At 45.6% G+C, this 18632-nt stretch overlaps 1 long non-coding RNA gene and 1 other non-coding gene across 2 annotated transcripts in view; both read right to left on the reverse strand.

The window, feature by feature from the left end:
* Positions 1-18632, reverse strand: part of LOC141582811 (uncharacterized) — a 78539-nt gene that overhangs the window by 18744 nt on the left and 41163 nt on the right. The window lies entirely within an intron of this gene.
* LOC141583819 (U4 spliceosomal RNA) lies at positions 14268-14409 on the reverse strand. The gene has a single exon (XR_012516715.1). It is a non-coding gene; the product is annotated as a U4 spliceosomal RNA (small nuclear RNA).

Consider the following 18632-nt stretch of genomic DNA (forward strand, 5'->3'; position numbering starts at 1 on the left):
TGGGTGCTTTTAATTCTAGCTACTCAGGAGGCTGAGGCAACAGAATCACTTCAACCCAGGAGGCAGAGATTGCAGTGAGCTGAGATTGCACCACTGCACTCCAGCCTGGGTGACAAAACAACATTCAGTCTAAAAAAAGAAAATGCTGGGCATTGGCCAGGTACAGTGCGATGGCACACATCTGTAATCCTAGCACTTGGGGAGGCTGTGGCAGACAGATCACTTGAGGTCAGGAGTTCCAGACCAGCCTGACCTACATGGTGAAAGCCCATCTCTACTAAAAATATGAATATTAGCTGAGTGTGGTGGCAGTTGCCTATAATTCCACCTACTCAGAGTGCTGAGGCAGGAGAATTGCATTAACCTGGGAGGCAGAGTTTGCAATGAGCTGAGATCATGCCACTGTACTCCAGCCTGGGCGACAGAGCAAGACTTCATCTCAAAAAAGAAAAAAAGTTGGCTGTGGTGGTATGTGGTCTCAGCTACTTAGGAGGCTGCAGTGTGCAGATCACTTGAGCCCAGAAATTTGAGGATTCAGGGAGCTATGGTGGAGTCACTGCACTCCAGACTGGGTGACAAAATGAGACCCCTATTTCTAAAAACCGAATTTAAAAAATTAACAAAATAAGAGACAATAGGATGGTATTCATCACCAATAAGAGATCAATCACATCACCCACTGAATCTTGCCAACACGATCAAACTGTAATCTAATGGGGTGAGCATAAATCCAGCTGCAAATATGCCACAAATACAAAAGATAGAAAATGGGTTCACCTGCACCAGGGAAATCCAGACTTTGAGAAATGCTACAGGCCCAACAGTGTGGAGTCTTCCAAAATCCATAGAAAAGAAAAGGGATAGGCCAGGCAAGGAGGCTCACGTCTGTAATCCCAGCACATTGGGAGGCCAAGGTGGGCAGATCACAAGGTCAGGAGTTTGAGACCAGTCAGACAATATGGAGAAACCCCATCTCTACCAAAAATACCAAAATTAGCCAGGTGTGGTAGCACATGCCTGTAATTCCAGCTATTCAGGAGGCTGAAGCAAGAGAATCACTTGAACCTGGGATTCGGAGGTTGCAGTGAACTGAGATTGTGCCATTGCACTCTGGCCTGGGTGACAGAGCAAGACTCTGTCTCAAAAAAAAAAAAAAAAAAAAAAGGAAAAGGAATAGAGGAGAAACTTGTAGATTTTGTCTTTTTTAAAATTTTAGTTTTTGGCCAAGCACGGTTGTTCACACCTGTGATCCCAATCTTTGCACTTTGAGAGACTGAGGTGGGCAGATCACCTGAGGTCAGGAGTTTGAGGACAGCCAGACCAACATGGTGAAACCCCAACTCTATTAAAAGTACAAAAATTAGCTGGGCATGGTCCCATGTGCCTGTAATCTCAGCTACTTGGGAGGATGAAACAGAAGAATGACTTGAACCCAGGAGGCAAAGGTTACAGTGAGGTGAGATCACACCACTGCACTGCAGCCTGGGTAGGGTTTAAAAAAAAAGGAGAAAATTAGGTTTTGTAGAGACAGAAGTCTCCCTGTGTTGTCCAGGTTGGTTTCAAACCTCTGAACTTAAATGATCCTATCACATCAGGATTACAGGTGTGAGGACTCACCCAGCCAACAAACTTGGGAGATTGAAAGAGGCTTAAAAGACATAAAAATGCTGGGGAACAGTTATGGGTTAGAGATGCATACTAGGACGGCTCTACTCTAAAGAAACACAAAGACGCCAGGTGTGGTGGCTCACACCTGTAACGCCAAACACTTTGGGAGACCGAGAAGGGAGGATTGCTTGTGCCCAGGAGTTTGGGACCAGCCTGGCAACATAGTAAGACCCTGTCTCTACAGGAAAAAAAAAAAAAAAAGTTTTTTCAAAATTAACCAGGAATGGTGGTGCACGCCTATAGTCCCAGCTACTCAGGAGGCTGAGGGGAGACGATCACTTGAGCCCAAGAGGTCAAGGCTGCAGTGAGCCGTGATCACACCACTGCACTCCAGCCTGGGTGACTGAGCAAGAACCTGCCTCAAAAAAAAGACGAACAGAAAGAAGCAATTACTGTGAATGTCAGGGTTGCAGAACACTTCTGGAGAGAAGGGAGGGTCTGGCATTGTGCCCATCTCCAGCCCCTTCTGGAAGTACAGAGTCTAGTGGGGAAGACAGCAGCACAACTGGAGATTCAGGCCTCAGCACCAGGAAGTTCCCTTCCACCTTCCCGCCTCCTTGCCCTTTCCTTTGGGGAACGGGAGCATGATTTTCTTTCTTCTTTGCCTTTCTAACTAGATAGAGCTTCTGATGGGAGAATTCATATACAGGATGTATAGCATCAACATTCACAGCCAGCTGGAATTGACAGCTTTTTTGATACCCCAGTCAGGCACATCCCGGATTCCTCTGCTAAGTACATCTGGATGTTGCATCTGCCCAGGATTCTTAGCCACATGCTCAGTGCCCACTCCCAGATCCTGGAAATCCCCTGACATTGCCCCCAAAAGGAGAGACACTCACTCACAATTCTGCATAGAAATTGTCTCTATGTGTCTATGTGTCTTTCTTTTCTTTATCTTTCTTTTTTTTTTTTTTTTTTTTTTTTTTAGAAAGAGCCACTCTGTTGATCAGACTGTAGTCCAATGGTGTGATCTCAGCTCACTGCAACCTCTACCTCCCAGGCTCAAGCAGTTCTCCTGCCTCAACCTCCCAAGTAACTGGAGTTACAGGCACCTGCAACCATGCCTGGCTAATTTTGTGTTTTTAGTAGAAACGGTTTCACCATATTAGTCAGGCTGGTCTTGAACTCCTGGTCTCAAGTGATCTGCTCTCCTAGGTCTCCTAAAATGCTGGAATTACAGGCATGAGCCACCATGCCCGGCCATTTCTATATCACCCCCCTAGGCCAGCCTCTGCATGTTTGGGCTTGATGAGGCTGTGGCTGTCCAGCTGGCTGCCTGTCATCTTTAGTCTCTGTGTCTCCTCGATTTTTCTCAGCTGCCCACAAATGCATTTTCTTTTCTTTCTTTTGTTTTTTTCTTGAGATGGAGTTTTGCTCTGTCACCCAGGCTGGAGTGCAATGGCATGATCTTGGCTCATTGCAACCTCTGCCTCCCATATTCGAGCAATTTTCCTGCCTCAGCCTCCCAAGTAGCTGGGACTACAGACACGTGCCACCATGCCAGGGTAAGTTTTGTATTTTTAGTAAGATAGGGTTTCATCATGTTGGTCAGGCTGGTCTCAAACTCCTGACCTCAGGTGATCCACCCAACTCGACCTCCCAAAGTGCTGGGATTACAGGCATAAGCCACAGTGCCCAACCTCAGTTTTTAAACTCAGCCTGAGTGGGCTTCTCTCACTAGCAGCTAAGAGCTCTGACCCCTATGGCATCATAATAAATACATATGTAAATAAAATATTTATAAAATATTATTATGAGACAGAGAAAGACTCAGTCTCATAATAAATAAATACGTAAATAAAAACCCCTTCTCCCACCCAGAAGGAGGTGTTTGGATGTTTCTGGATCTAAAATCCAAGTGTCTAAGCCTACCAGTAGTTGCAAGTGCAGATGGTCACACAACTTTTTGACTTTACAATGGCATAAAAATGATCACATTCAGTAGAAACTCTGCTTCCAGTACTGATACAATCTGTCTGTTTTTCACTGTTAGTATAGTATTCAATAAATTGCATGAGGGCCAGGCACAATGGCTCATGCCCTTAATCCCAGTACTTCAGAAGCCTGAGGTGGGAGGATCGCTGGAACCCAGGAGTTTGAGACCAGCCTTGGAACATAGTGACACCCTGTCTCTATAGAAAAGATAAAAATTAGCCACATGAAATTGTGTGCACCTGTAGTCCCATCTACTTGGGAGGCCAAGGCAGGAGGGATCACTTGAGCCCAGGAGATTGAGGCTGCAGTGAGCTATAATCATGCCACTGCACTCCAGCCTGGGTAACAGAGCAGACCTCATCTCTTAAAAAATAAAAAATTTTGGCTTATGCCTGTAATCCCAGCACTTTGGGAGGCTGAGGTGGCTGGATCGTGATGAGGTCAGGAGTTCAAGACCAGCATGACCAACACAGTGAAACCCCATCTCTACAAAAAATACAAAAATTAGCTGGGTGTGGTGGCATGCACCTGTAATCTCAACTCTGGAGGCTGAGGCAGGAGAATTGCTTAGAACCTGGGAGGTGGAAGTAGCAGTGAGCCGAGATTGCACCATTGTACTCTAGCCTGGGAGACAGAGAAAGTCTCGGTTTCATAATAAATAAATAAGTAAATAAAAATTTAAAAGTAGGTAAACTATTGCTTCACGAGGACAGCATTTCTGTTTGGGATGATGAGAAAGTATCGAAACAGATGGTAGTGATTGTTGCACAACATTGTGAAACTACCAAACGCCACTGAATTGTACACTTAAAGGTGGTACATTTATCCAAGTTTATTATCTATTTCTACAAACATTCACAAAGGCTGGACCCCTGAAATGTCAAAGTCATGATCCAAGGTGGGGAACGGTGAGTGGGTTTTGTTCTCCTTTTAGTACTGTTCGGTTTGTTCTCAACCTGAAGTCGGCTGGGCTAACATCCAATGCTTGGTAGGGTAGGTGTATTGTGTATTACATGCATTTGCGGACCAAGTAGGGTGGCTCACACATGTAATCCCTACACTTTGGGAGGCTAAGGTGGGCAGATTGCCTAAGCTCAGGAGCTCAAGACCAGCCTGGGCAACATGGTGAAACCCTGTCTCTACTAAAAATACAAAAATTAGCTAGGTGTGGTAGGGTGCTTGTAGTCCTAGCTACCCGGTAGGTTGAGGCAGGAGAATCGCTTGAACCCGGGAGGTGGAGGTTGCAGGCAGTGAGCCAGGATGGAATCACTGTACTGCAGCCTGGGCAACAGAGCCAGACTCCACCTCCAAAAATAAAAATAAAAATAAATAGGACAGATACAGTGGCTCATGCCTGTAATCCCAGCACTTTAGGAGACTGATATAGGCAGACTGCCTGAGGTTAAAAGGTCATGACCAGCCTGGCCAACATGGTGAAACCCAATCTCTACTAAAAATACAAAATTTACCCAGTGCTTATGCCTGTAATGCCAGCCACTCTGGAGGCTGAGGCAGGAGAATCACTGGAACCTGATAGGCAGAGGTTGCAGTGAGCCAAGACTGCACCACTACACTCCAGCCTGGATGACAGTGTGAGACTCTGTCTCAAAAAATAAATGAAGGCCAGGTGCGGTGGCTCAAGCCTGTAATCCCAGCACTTTGGGCGGCCGAGGCGGGTGGATCACGAGGTCAAGAGATCGAGACCATCCCGATCAACATGGTGAAACCCCGTCTCTACTAAAAATACAAAAAATCAGCTGGGCATGGTGTCATGTGCCTGTAATCCCAGCTACTCAGGAGGCTGAGGCAGGAGAATTGCCTGAACCCAGGAGGCGGAGGTTGTGGTGAGCCGAGATCGCGCCATTGTACTCCAGCCTGGGTAATGAGAGCGAAACTCTGTCTCAAAAAAAAAAAAAAAAAAAAAAAAAAATTACCCTGCCTCAGGTATTGTGTTACAGAAGCACAAAATGGACTAAGACGCAAATGTGGGAAACAACTCTCTGAAGGTGTAGCGAAAATGGTACTGACCTAAGTCTCTTTAACAATGAACAGAATCTGTAGGCTGAAGGAAAATAAACTATACTTCATCATTGGATTCCATTTTATAAAGTTCTTTCCAACAGGGTAATGGTGAACAATTGTCAAACCACAGTACCTGTATCTGGAATCAAACAATGAGTTATATAAGTCACAGATGGTAGGAACCAGGTCCCTCACTGTTGAAGTGGGAGGTTATAAATTAGCAAGGGGAGAAGGGTAGATTCATGTGATAGTAGATCAGAGGTGAAGACATAACATAAACTTGTGTTTAGTTTAATACAGATACATACAGTTCCACATCAAAACCTTCCTAACTAGGTGTGTATAGGTAGGTGACATACACACACATACTTCCTAGCATTGCTAATGAGAGACAAGACACAATGTGCTCACTCAGCAGCCAGATACAAGTTTTCCTACCATTCTGAAAGGAATCAGGCTCATGGAAGAAATGTCTTGATACTAGAACTGGGACAGTAAATATATGAACCAGGATAATCTTGAAGTATCAGAAAGTAAGTAAGTACTAAAAAAAAATTGAAATATGTCAAAGGAAAATTGGAGCCAATAAAAAGAGCTACCGCTGGCCAATACAGAAATGAACTGTTCAACATACTGCTGCAGTGTTGAATACTAACTAAAGCTTCAAGTAATCATCTATATGTCTCCATTTGTATGTGTAGGTGAATAAGCAAATGGAGTTGAATGGAAATTTCCTTTGCAAAAGAATTCCAAATACTTAATGTAGACACTCAGCCATCAAGAAGGTGGAGCTAACACCTCACTCCTTGAGTATGGGCTTTACATATGTGTGAACTTATTTTTCACATTTTTTTCATGTGCTGTGGATGTGTCCTGGGTTCATTCTCTAAAACGCTGTTCACCTTAGACCAGGAAAAAAATAATAACCTTACAGATTCTATTTCAATTCATGGATATTTTAACAAGAGTGACTTTGTAAAAATATGTTCCAATGGCTGATTGACTCATTGTGACTGGATCACTTATTCCAAATATTTCTTGTTTGTTTTTTCCAGTGTCTACCTTTTAGCCATAATACACCAGAATCAAATATTGGCCACTGGGAAAAAATATTTAAAGAAAAAAAGAATGTGAACTGAACTTGTGACCATGATAATTCAATGTCTCACCGCAACACTTCCTAAAACAGAAAAGTTTAAAAGGATATTTAAAGTCAATTTCCTCAATAGGGCTTTGCAGAAAATGAGGAAACTAGAGAAACAAAATTGGCAGGACACCCTATGGGTGATTTTAGATGTTTCTATGTTTTATGGGGAAAAAATACTTTACATTTAAAATAATCACAAAGAATTATTGGAAACCCAAAAACTCTGGAATGTTTCCAAATTTAGTTGAACTTCTATGTAATTCTATTTAGCTAGTCATGAAGTTGATACTTTTTTAAAAATCTCTGCCTTATTTGTGTAATAAAATACACAATGAATAATTAATGCTCATAGGAAAACATGTTTGACCTTGTGAAAAGAAAATAAATCTTGGGGAACCAAAATCACTACGCTAAAGGGAAAAGTCAAGCTGGGGACTGCTTAGGGCAAACCTGCCTCCCCTTCTATCCAAAGTCACCCATCCGCTCACCAACATAAATGCATATCTGATTGCCTCATTTGGAAAGGGTAATCAGCAACTCAAAAGAATGAAACCATTCATCGTTATCTACCTATGATCTGGAAGCCCCCTGTCTGGACTTCTCTTCAAGTTGTCTCACCTTTCTGGACTGAACCAATGTACATCTTACACATAATGAAGTCTCATGTCTCCCTGAAATGTATAAAACCAAGCTGTGCTCCTACCACCTGGGGCACATGTTGTCAGGACCTCATTAGGATACATCACAGGGGCGGGGATCCTCAAACTTGGCAAAATTAACTCCCTAAGAAATCTAAGACCTGTCTCAGATTTTTGGGGTTCGTACATGTAATGCAGGATGTTAATGTTTGTAAAACACACATTATTCTATCTACTATTAAAACTACACTGCCAATTAACCTTAGACTTTCTCAACAAAATAAAAATGTTGAGGTACAAATAATATATTGAAATTTAAATAATGTTGCAAGTTTTCATATGCCTACACTTTATTATTTAATATGCCTGTTTTGACTACTTTAATGCTATAAGAAAAATGAGTAATTAAAACATGAATAAAAGTGTTTACAGGGGGTGGACATGTTTCCTCCAGCCTCAGGATTGGGGTGACTTGAAAGGCACCTGCCCATCCCCAGCTTTCATCCCAGCTGTCCTGATGGTGGCTCTAAGCATTTCACCTTTCTCTATATGAAGACCTCGCCCCAAAAAGAAACCCAAATCTTACAATATGTTAGGGCACGCTACAATGATGAGCTGCCAAAGCCTCAGACAAGGGATGCTTCTGAAAACAAGATTTGTAGAATATAATGTGTGAAAGTAAAGCCAGTGTCAGAGTTCCTTCATCTGCACATAGGGAGCAGACAGGAAGCTTTTGCCTCACCTTCCTCACATGGCCTGCAGTCACGTCTCCCCAGGTCAGACTTGAGGGGAACAAAACTTTGGTCTTCACTGTGGACATGCTACCAGGTGCTCCAAAGACACGGCCTCTCCTCAGGTGGGTCCTGAGGAGAACAAAGCGCTGCTTCTAATCCTAACCTCATCCCTAGACTTTGACCCTGACCCTAAACCCTGATCCATACCCTGGTCTATAATTCTGACCCTAACTTTGACCCTGACTTTTATCTTGACCCTGACCGTGACCCCACCTCTAACCATACTTCCAGCCCTGACCCTGACCCAGACCCCAATTCTAACCCTATTATTATCACTACAATCTATCTCTAATCTTACCCTCTAGTACCAAACAGCTGTACCCAAAAGCACTTTTTGATTATTTAACTTCTTTTCCTTGAATTCTCTAAGGACATCCTAAAGGAGATGTCATTATGCATTCTGCAGTCCCTCTGAGTGGTGTGGCTTCAGATAAGAAGTTCTAACACTTTGCAAGACAGAAGAAGTGTGAAGGGTAGCAGCACTAGGTTGTCAGGAATGCATGCTGGCATTCACAATAGTCATTGGCGCTGTTCTCCACATATTTTCAGTTCATTTTTTATCAACACATTCTGACTGTTCCATCCCACCTACTTAAATGTTTGCATGGCCACGTGTTTTTTTGTTTGTTTGTTTGTTTGTTTTGTTTTGTTTTTGTTTTGTTTTTGTCATTGGAGGTTAGAAGAAATAATATGTGACTTCTTCAGGAGAAATCTCCAAGAAACAGTTCTATCCAGCACGCTTTTTTGTCTTTTCTAGAGCAATGGGGATCTTATTGATGGTACCTCCTTCAGCCTCGATTCCTGTGTTAGGACGACACAGCACAGAGCAACCACTCACCTGACCCATGATGAGATGCAAATAAATGAGGAAGAAGATTTTTAAGCCACTGAAACTTGGAGGTTGTTTGTCACCGTGGTTTAACCAGCCCCCACTGACTGATGCAGGGCTGAAGAATGAGTCAGAACTGGGTCTGGACATGTGAAGTGCACTCCTCCAGGCTAAGTAAAGTTCAAGTCTTGTTGCAAAGGTAACAGTGAGCACGATGTGTTATTAGCAAGCGTGTGGGATACATAAGGTATGTCAGGTGAGAATAATGAGAGACTCAACGTTAAAAGACAGTGCCAGTTTGGACTGTGGAGAGATTCCAATGTCCTAATTAGCATTAGAGACTGTGATGGCTGAACAAACTCATTAAGATCCCTAAATGAAGGCTTGGGATAAATATCCGAGGGTGTCTAATATACCAATTATTCATCCTAGAATGGGCAGAGTCCTTGACCCCATTCTAGGGAGACTTCCAAAAGAAAAAAGACCTGCATTTCTCCAACAACCCACACTAAGAGACTTTCCTGCACTTCTGAGCTGTGGCTAACACTCCTCACCTTTCATTCTGTCCTCGGTGTTTTGGGGAAACACCTTTAACTTACTCTGACTTACAGGTTAGTAAGTGGCCCTTATAATTCCCTCCAGAGATAGAAAAGACTAATGATGAGGGAGTCTGTGCTCACAGCATCAAGCGGGCATGTGTGCTCAGCAGCCATGTGGCTCATCTGCTAGATTACTACATATGATGTTCTGTAATATTGCTTAACACAACGGGACTCTCTCGCGACTCAGAAGGTTTAATTGCTCACCTGCTTCTTTTTCTGCCCTCTTGGGCTCCTAAAATGAAAAGACCTCTAGGCTGATACAGTGAGTCAAAGGAATGCCAACCGTATCACAGCAAAATAAAGATCCCTAAAAAATCCCTGGCCTAAGATGACAGTCTTGGCTGGGTAAGTCTGAATGTGCTGACAGTGGACATGGGAGCGTGAAGGTGGTCAAAATGTTCACATTAAAGAACTTCCACACAGACTGCAAGAAAAGAGGGAGGAATGGACATGGCAGCACTAGTCCCTAAAATAATAGCAGATGTTTTGAGATCAGTTATGTTCTTTCGGACAAAAATTAGAGACAGAAACCAAAGTTTAGCCTGAAGCGACAATTAACTGGGCAATAAGCCAGAGGCACATGTGGCATAGACAGATTTAAGTGTTCTCCCTTACATTAATATAAATACTAAATTAATGTCTTATAAATATAAACACTTGGGTCTACAGTAGTTTTAAAGGAGATCTCACAAATGGGTTTGGCTTCTTTTTTGAGACGGAGTTTCACTCTTGTTACCCAGGCTGGAGTGCAATGGTGCGATCTTGGCTCACCGCAACCTCCGCCTCCTGGGTTCAAGCAATTCTGCCTCTGCCTCCCTAGTAGCTGGGACTACAGGCGTGCGCCACCATGCCCAGCTAATTTTTTGTATTTTTAGTAGAGACGGGGTTTCACCATGTTGACCAGGATGGTCTCGATCTCTTGACCTCATGATCCACCCGCCTTGGCCTCCCAAAGTGCTGGGATTACAGGCTTGAGCCACCGCGCCCAGCCTGGGTTTGGCTTTTGAAGGTTCGCACTAATGGTCCAGAGAATTCATTTCATTCCAGAGAGAGAAAGAGAAGAATTTCTCAGGTCCCTTCAGGAAGGCGTCTGGCTTTGCCTCTCCTTGTATGTTTGAACTATGCATGCGGCAGAAGAAGACAGAATTTCACAGATTTAAGGTGTGAAAAGTCCCTGGGTGCTTTAAGAAGCCCGGAATTCTTGGAAAAATAAGTTTGTCGAGACAAAATGAGTTGGAGAAGGTTGTTATTGAAGTGAAGCAGAATTGCTTTTAGTAATCTGTTCTTATCCTCACCCTCACCCCCTTAACCTCTAACCCTAAACACTAACCCTACCCCAATCCCTCATCCTACTCTTTAACCCTGACCCTTGACCCTTGAACCCAACCCCAAAACCCCAGCACCGACCCTAAACTTAAGCCCTAACCCTACAACTAACCTTAACCCTTTACATCTGCCTGGATTCTCCAGCAGAAGCAGGGACCCTTGTCTCCCAGCTGTGCACCACTGCATCTGGCACAGGACTCCACAGCAGTCCCCAAAGAGGCACCTGAATGTCCACTGTGCCAGCCATGCAGTGGAAACCCAGGGTGTATTCTCACCTCCAGAACCAGGGCCTAGTGCCTGCATCACGCTGATCAGGGATGAAGTGAGCTGGGATACCCAAGGTCTTCATAAGACCAAGGCTCTCTCATGCCTCTGTTATACTGGACTGAGCACAGAAAGTCAACACCAAGACAAAAGTATGACAAATTACAGGGTTTATTATGCCAGCGACCACAGAGGACTTACATCTCTCCAACCTGTGGCAATGAAAGGAAGGTGACAAGACCTTTTTATGCCCACCTTTGGGGGTGAGAGTGTGGGGTAGGGGTGGAGGTGAAGAGATTCAGACATTCTGAGGGCCAGAGGACTTGTCACTTTGATTGTTACCCAAGCGGCTTACAGAAGTCAAGATAAGCATTAGTTTGCACATTGTCTGAGTTAAGGTAGAAATAACAGATCTTAGTCACTTATTACAAGCTGCAGGAGCCAGGATGGAATTAGATGGGGATGCTTATTCTGGTTATTACTGGTAAGCAAAGACCAGCAACTCTGGCAGTTACTGATAAGCAGCTTTACCTTTTGCATTTTGCAAAGTAAACTAGCAGCTGTATTTACAGAGGCCAAGGCCCGCAGTCACTGTGAGGAGAATGGGGCAGCCTTTACAACTTATTTTTGAAAATCAGTTTTTTCTTTTATACAATGGTGTTGTTTAGGCTCTAATTCTAGGCCACCACACCTCCTGTCGCAGAGCGAGACGCAGACCCAGCAGCACGGCACACCCCCTCCTTCCCTCCGCAGCAGCTCGGCAACCTTCCAAGTAAGTGGCCTTCCCTGATGACACTCCAAGCACAAAGCACTGGACTTTCACACGGTGAGGCTTCATGCATTATTCTGTGTAGATGCCCACTTAGGCTGCTGGGAGAAAGGGTGGTAGAGGGACCCTCATGTTGCCCTGTGGTATGCATGCTCTGGTTTATATGACTGCAAGCCATTTACGAGAAACTCAAGCTGAAACACTACTTGTTTCCAACGTTTTGTCGGCAGAGGATTTACAATGTACGCTCCTGTACAAGCTAGCCACAGAGCACACTGACTACTTCCTCTCTTAAGTCGCTCTGAGGGCCTCCGCATCAGTCCTAGAATTGGAAGATTGGTGGAGAAGAACTGGGATGTTGAGGGGTACTGGATACTTGCTGGACACCAGCCTCCCCTTACCTAAGCTTACAGACAGCCCAGATCCTGCCTGATAAATCAGACATTTTAACACACACAGCTCTCGATAGCAGGACTTACAGATGCAAAACTCTAAGGCAAAGGATTTTCTCAACTCTTTGGTGTCTCAAGGAACAAAAACACTGCCTAGCACAGGGGCACCATCAGCCTTATCACTAAATACTCCTCTATATTTTATTCATCTTTGATTGTGGAAGTGATGTGATAAACACAATGGACTAACGACCTTTGAGATCTCTTCACGGGATCCTATCTGGTGGACCCCCAGATCTGCCAACACAGAGAAGACATCATAAACATGTGCAGGACAGAGGCCAGATAAAACTGTCTCTCAGGCTCAAAGTGGCCTGGCAGTCACAGGAATGGCCACATGGGGTCTGGCCCATACAAGGAGTCAGGCTTTCAGCTTGAGGCATTCCACTGCACCTGCAAAACCAAGTTGTGCCTAACAATCAGCCAGCCTACTCTCCCTAATGAAAGATTCTCCCCGGGGCCTGACAACTTGGGGGTAACTCCTCCCTCCTCAGGCTTGGTCCCAAGGTACAAGACCACATGCACCAGCAGCATGGGTCAGCAAGTGAGCAGAAGCCAGAAAAGGGCAGGCCGGAAGACAAGGAGCCCCTGAAGATCAGGAGAGAGGCCGTCTAGGTGCCACAGAGCAGTTACATCAGACTGGAACATGTCCCATTTACAGGAGACTAGAAAACCCCAGCCTCACCCTCACTTGGGGCTGACACCGTTTTAGGCCTCAGCCCATCTGCAGCCAGGCGCTCATGAAAACAGCATGTTGCTCCACATCACCTCGAGCTGTTTGCTGGCACTCTCAGGGTTCGAACCAATAATAAAGCCTTGAGCCTAATATCCCAGGTGGTAATCCAAGAGCAATATCTGTGTGACACCCCTCCTCCTCCACCCTCCATATCCAAGTGACACCCCTCCTCCTCCACCCTCCATATCCAAGTGACACCCCTCCTCCTCCACCCTCCATATCCAAGTGACACCCCTCCTCCTCCACCCTCCATATCCAAGTGACACCCCTCCTCCTCCACCCTCCATATCCAAGTGACACCCCTCCTCCTCCACCCTCCATATCCAAGCGATCACCAAGGATACAAGCCAGCCAAGCAAGGTAGCTCACACCTGTAAGCCCAGTACTTTAGGCAGCTGAGGCATGTGGATCACCTGAGGTCAAGAGTTCGAGACTGCTCTGGCCAACACTGGAAAACACTGTCTGTACTAGAAATTCAAAAATCAGCCAGGCGTGGTGGCAGGTGCTTGTAATCCCAACTACTCGGGAGGCTGAGGCAGGAGAATCACTTGAACCTGGGAGTCACAGGAGGCAGTGATTCAAGATCACACCATTTCCCTCCAGCCTGGGCAACAGGGCAAGACTCTGTCTCAAAAAAAAAAGAGAAGAAAAGAAAAGAAAGAAAGAAAGAAAACAAAAGAATTAGTATAGTTTTGTCACCAGCAACGGGGTCTTGTCCCAGACCCCAACAACAGGATTTTGAATCTCACACGAAATGGAATTTATGGTGACTCGCAGAGTCTAGTGACATTAAGAGAGTTTATTAGCCACTACTAAGTGACAGAGCAGGGAGTCCTCAGAAAGCAAGAGGAGGAACGCACCTATTTCAAAGAAAAAAAATTTTTTTTTGAGATGGAGTTTTATTCTAGTCACAGTGACACGATCTCAGCTCCCTACAACCTCTGCTTCTTGGGTTTAAGAACTCTTCTGCCTCAACCTCCCAAGTAGCTGGGATTACAGGTGTGCACCACCACACCCGGCTAATTTTTTTATATTTCTATTCCATTTTAATTTATTTTTGTTATTTAATTTATTTTATTCCATCCCGATAGAGACTGCCAAAAATTGCCAATGCCAATTACATTTCCAGTCATCATGGCAGGGTATTGGGAAAAGTTTTCAATTAGCAATAATTGCGCCTTGGATAAACCTCATTGGCAATGTGTACTGCCACTATGCAAAGCTATATTTTTGTATTTTTAGTAGAGACTGGGTTTCACCATGTTGGCCATGCTGCTGTCCAACTCCTGGCCTCAAGTGATCTGCTCTCCTTGTCCTCCCAGAGTGCTGGGATTGAGTAATCACACATGTGATGCCAGCACATTAACGTACAAATAGGATTACTTAATGTTTGTTTATATGGGTTATTAAGAAGTGTTGTCTCTTATAAAGGATTGTGATCAGTTTGTGTCAGGCTATTAGTATTGTTACTTTTCTATGTCACTACTGATTTTAACAATAATTTGTGAGTGTATTATTATCTTTAAAGTAAAACTTATTTTTAAATTAAGAATGCTTTTTGCTTAAAGTACTGGTATATATTTATAAGTTTTGAGTTTTTATTTAGTTATTAACTTGTTCCTGCAACCATAATTTTTTTTTTTTTTTTTGAGATGGAGTTTCGCTCTTGTTACCCAGGCTGGAGTGCAATGGCACGATCTCGGTTCACCGCAACCCCCGCCTCCTGGGTTCAGGCAATTCTCCTGCCTCAGCCTCCTGAGTAGCTGGGATTACAGGCACGTGCCACCATGCCCAGCTAATTTTTTGTATTTTTATTAGAGACGGGGTTTCACCATGTTGACCAGGATGGTCTTAATCTCTCGACCTCGTGATCCACTCGCCTCGGCCTCCCAAAGTGCTGGGATTACAAGCTTGAGCCACCGTGCCCGGCCTAACCATAAATATTTTATAACCAAAGGTGCTCAATCCCTAAATATATAATCCAACAAATTTAATGTGTGTGTGTGTGTGTGTGTGTGTGTGAGAGAGAGAGAGAGAGAGTCTCACTCTGTCTCCCAGGCTTGAGTGCAGTGGTGTGATCATGGCTGGCTCACTGCGGCCTCAAACTCCTGGGCTCAAGCGATCCTCCCACCTCAGCCTCCTGGGTAGCTGGGACCACAGGCACGAGCCACCACGCCAGCTAATTTTTATATTTTTTGTAGACATGGGGATCTCACTATTTTCCAAGACTGGTCTTGAACTCCTGATCTCAAGTGATCCTCTCACCTTGGCCTTCCAGAGTGCTGGGATTACATTCCTGAGCACTGCACCCTGCCCAGATTTAGCTTTTTCTAAAGGTTTTATTTAAAATAAAGTCACTGTGGTTAAGATGCCTCTGACGGTTTTGCATTTTAAGTGCAAAGACTATGTTGAGTGAATTTTTCCATCAGTTGTAAAACGTGCATCCATGTTTATCTCATTCCTATGGTTTCCAATTAATTATCCCTTCTTCTTTTTTGGAAACACAGGGGCTAGTGGGTTCCGTGTCAGTTTGCATTTCCAGAACGAGGGCGCTGAACACTCTGCTCTCCGACTTCAAGTGGTGCAGCGGGACGGCCACCAGAGGGCGCGCGGCCTCAGCCAGCGCTGTGAGCACGAGGGCCCTGCAGTGCCCCGGCCACCAGCAGAGGGCGCGCTGGAGCAAGGCGGCATAACTGCCTGATGGCCAAGCTCGTCGAACAATCAGAAGCCCGGCTTTACAAAGGCTGACAACTCCAGATATGACACATGAAAGGGTCTTGGGTTACAGTTCTGGAAATTACATGGGAAAGGATCTTGGTCCATGGAGTAGACGTGGAGTGAGGGCTTGAACTCGTGTAAGTTAAAACGACACCTGCCAAGGGTCTTGGTCCATGGAGTAGCTGTAGAGTGGGGGGTTTGAACTCATTTAAGTTAAAACAACACCTGCCAAGGGTCTTGGTCCATGGACTAGGTGTGGAGTGGGGACCTGAACTCGTGTAAGTTAAAACGACACCTTCCAGGCCGGGCGCGGTGGCTCAAGCCTGTCATCCCAGCACTTTGGGAGGCCGAGGCCAGTGCATTACGAGGTCAAGAGATCTAGACCATCCCGGTCAACATGGTGAAACCCCGTCTCTACTAAAAATACAAAAAAATTAGCTGGGCATGGTGGTGCATGCCTGTAATCCCAGCTACTCAGGAGGCTGAGGTAGGAGAATTGACTGAACCCAGGAGGTGGAGGTTGTGGTGAGCTGAGATTGCGCCATTGCACTCCAGCCTGGGTAACAAAAGCGAAACTCCTTCTCAAAAAAAAACAACAACAACAACAAAACAAAACAAAACGACACCTTCCAAGGGTCTTGGTCCATGGAGTAGGTGTGAGGTGGGGGCCTGAACTCGTTTAAGTCAAAACAATGCCTCCAGAAAGATTCCCCCATGCCATGCCTGCGATCTATAAGGTGACGTCAGCCTTTACTTCTATTGAAATGCAGTGTGTAAGTCAAGGGGGTGGTAATCTTAGATGCTTGGGTCTCTCACCAGGTCACCTCCTCCCTGCACACGGCCACTCTCCCACCTGGGCTACTTTCCAGTCTCACTCACAATCGCTCTGAGCAACTGTGGAAAGAGGACAGCTGTGGAGCCTCTCCCTTGTCCAAGTCACTCTGCTGAGAGACCTGATAATTTGTCTCACTGGACCCTGGACTGCCCTGGGAAGAATACTTCTGCCCCTGTATTTCAGACAAAGACTATGAGGTGGTCAGGCACAGTGGCTCACACCTGTAATCACAGCACTCTGGGAGACCAAGGCAGTAGATCATGAGGTCAGGAGTTCTTCCTCTGCCCACAACCCGCCTCCTCATGCCCCTCCTGTCACCTCTCCACCTCGTACGCGGCCGGCTTACAGTTAGTCCTGCATCTGCCTCCTGCACCCTTGCTCAACAATCCCCCTTCCAGAGGTGGCTGGAGCCAAAGGCACAGTTAGGGTGACGTTCCTTCCCTTTATCTGACCTTTCCCAAATCGACCACTGGTTAGGCTCCTTTTCATCAGATCCTCCAATACTTCACCCAGTCCAATAATCCCACCTGGAGTGACTTAAATGCCATCCTTACTTCCACTCTCACCCCTAAAAATGTTTAATAAGCATTTTATCACCCAGTCAACCCCAACATTACAAAAAGGTACAAAAATTAAAATCTGTCCCTCAAACCCCGCTACAGGAATTAGGCAACCTTACCTTCAAGGTGCTCAATAACAGGGAGAAATCTGCCTGGCTGCACATCTCAGAACTGCAGACGCTGCCTCCTCCGTAAGACAAACCTGAGCCATGCCACCGGCTCACAGAGACTTCAGAGCACCCAGACTGCAGCACATCCAGCCAACCCCCCAGACCTTGCTTCACGTGTCGGAAACCTGGCCACTGGGCCCAGGAATGCCCGCAGCCCAGGACTCCTCCTGAGCCTTGCCCCATCTGTGCGGGGCCCCCACAGAAAGTCGACTGTCCAACTCAGGTCACTGCTCCGAGAGCTCCTGAAGCTCCAACCCTTGGCTTGGCAGCTAAAGACCGACACTGCCCGACCATCTCGGAAGCCCCCTGGACCTTCACAGATGCCAAACTTTGGGTAACTCTTACGTGGAGGGCAAGTCCATCCCCTTCTTAATCAGCACGAAGGCATCCACCCCATGCTGCCTTCTTTTTAAGGACTTGGCTCCTTGGCCGCCGTGCTGTTGTGGGAATTGACCACCAGGCTTCCAGGCCTCTCAAAACTCCCCATGTCTGGCGTCAATCAGGCCAGCACTCCCTTTCATGATCTTTCCTAATCAGCCCCACCTGTCCAGATCCCCTGTTAGGCTGGGATATGCTAGGAAAATTGTCTGCCTCCTTGACTGTTCCTGGGCTACAGCCACGCCTCATTGCTGCCCTGCTCCCCAAACCCGTACCTCCCTCAATAGCTCCCCTTATGTCCCCCAACCTTAAGCCTATGGTGTAAAACATCACCTTCCCATCCGTTGCTACAAGTCATTCACCCCTCCTCATCCCCTTAGAACCTAACCACCCTTACCCTGCCCAGCCCCGTACCCCATCCCACCACAGCCTTTAAAAGTAAAGCCAGTTATCACCTGTCTATTGAAACATGGCCTTTTAATTCACCCGTCTGCTTCTTCGGCATCTGTACTCAAAGGGGCATCACGTATCCTCTTCCAAAGCCCAAATTTCTTCACATCTGTTCTAATCCTTCACCAGCATACACACGCTCCCCCTGCTAACCGCATCCAGTAAATTTCCCAAACCCCAACCCCCTCCACCAAACAACAACTTATCTCCTGCCTGGGTGTGGTTGCTACTTCACCTCAGGATACCAGGTTTTGCTATTCTAACTAAGCTATTGTATAAACTCACTAAAGAAAACTTATCCAACCCTATTAATCCTAAATCCTTTCCTCACTCCTC

Source organism: Saimiri boliviensis, chromosome 2 (genome assembly GCF_048565385.1).
Source record: "Saimiri boliviensis isolate mSaiBol1 chromosome 2, mSaiBol1.pri, whole genome shotgun sequence".
Classification (NCBI taxonomy): Eukaryota; Metazoa; Chordata; class Mammalia; order Primates; family Cebidae; genus Saimiri; species Saimiri boliviensis.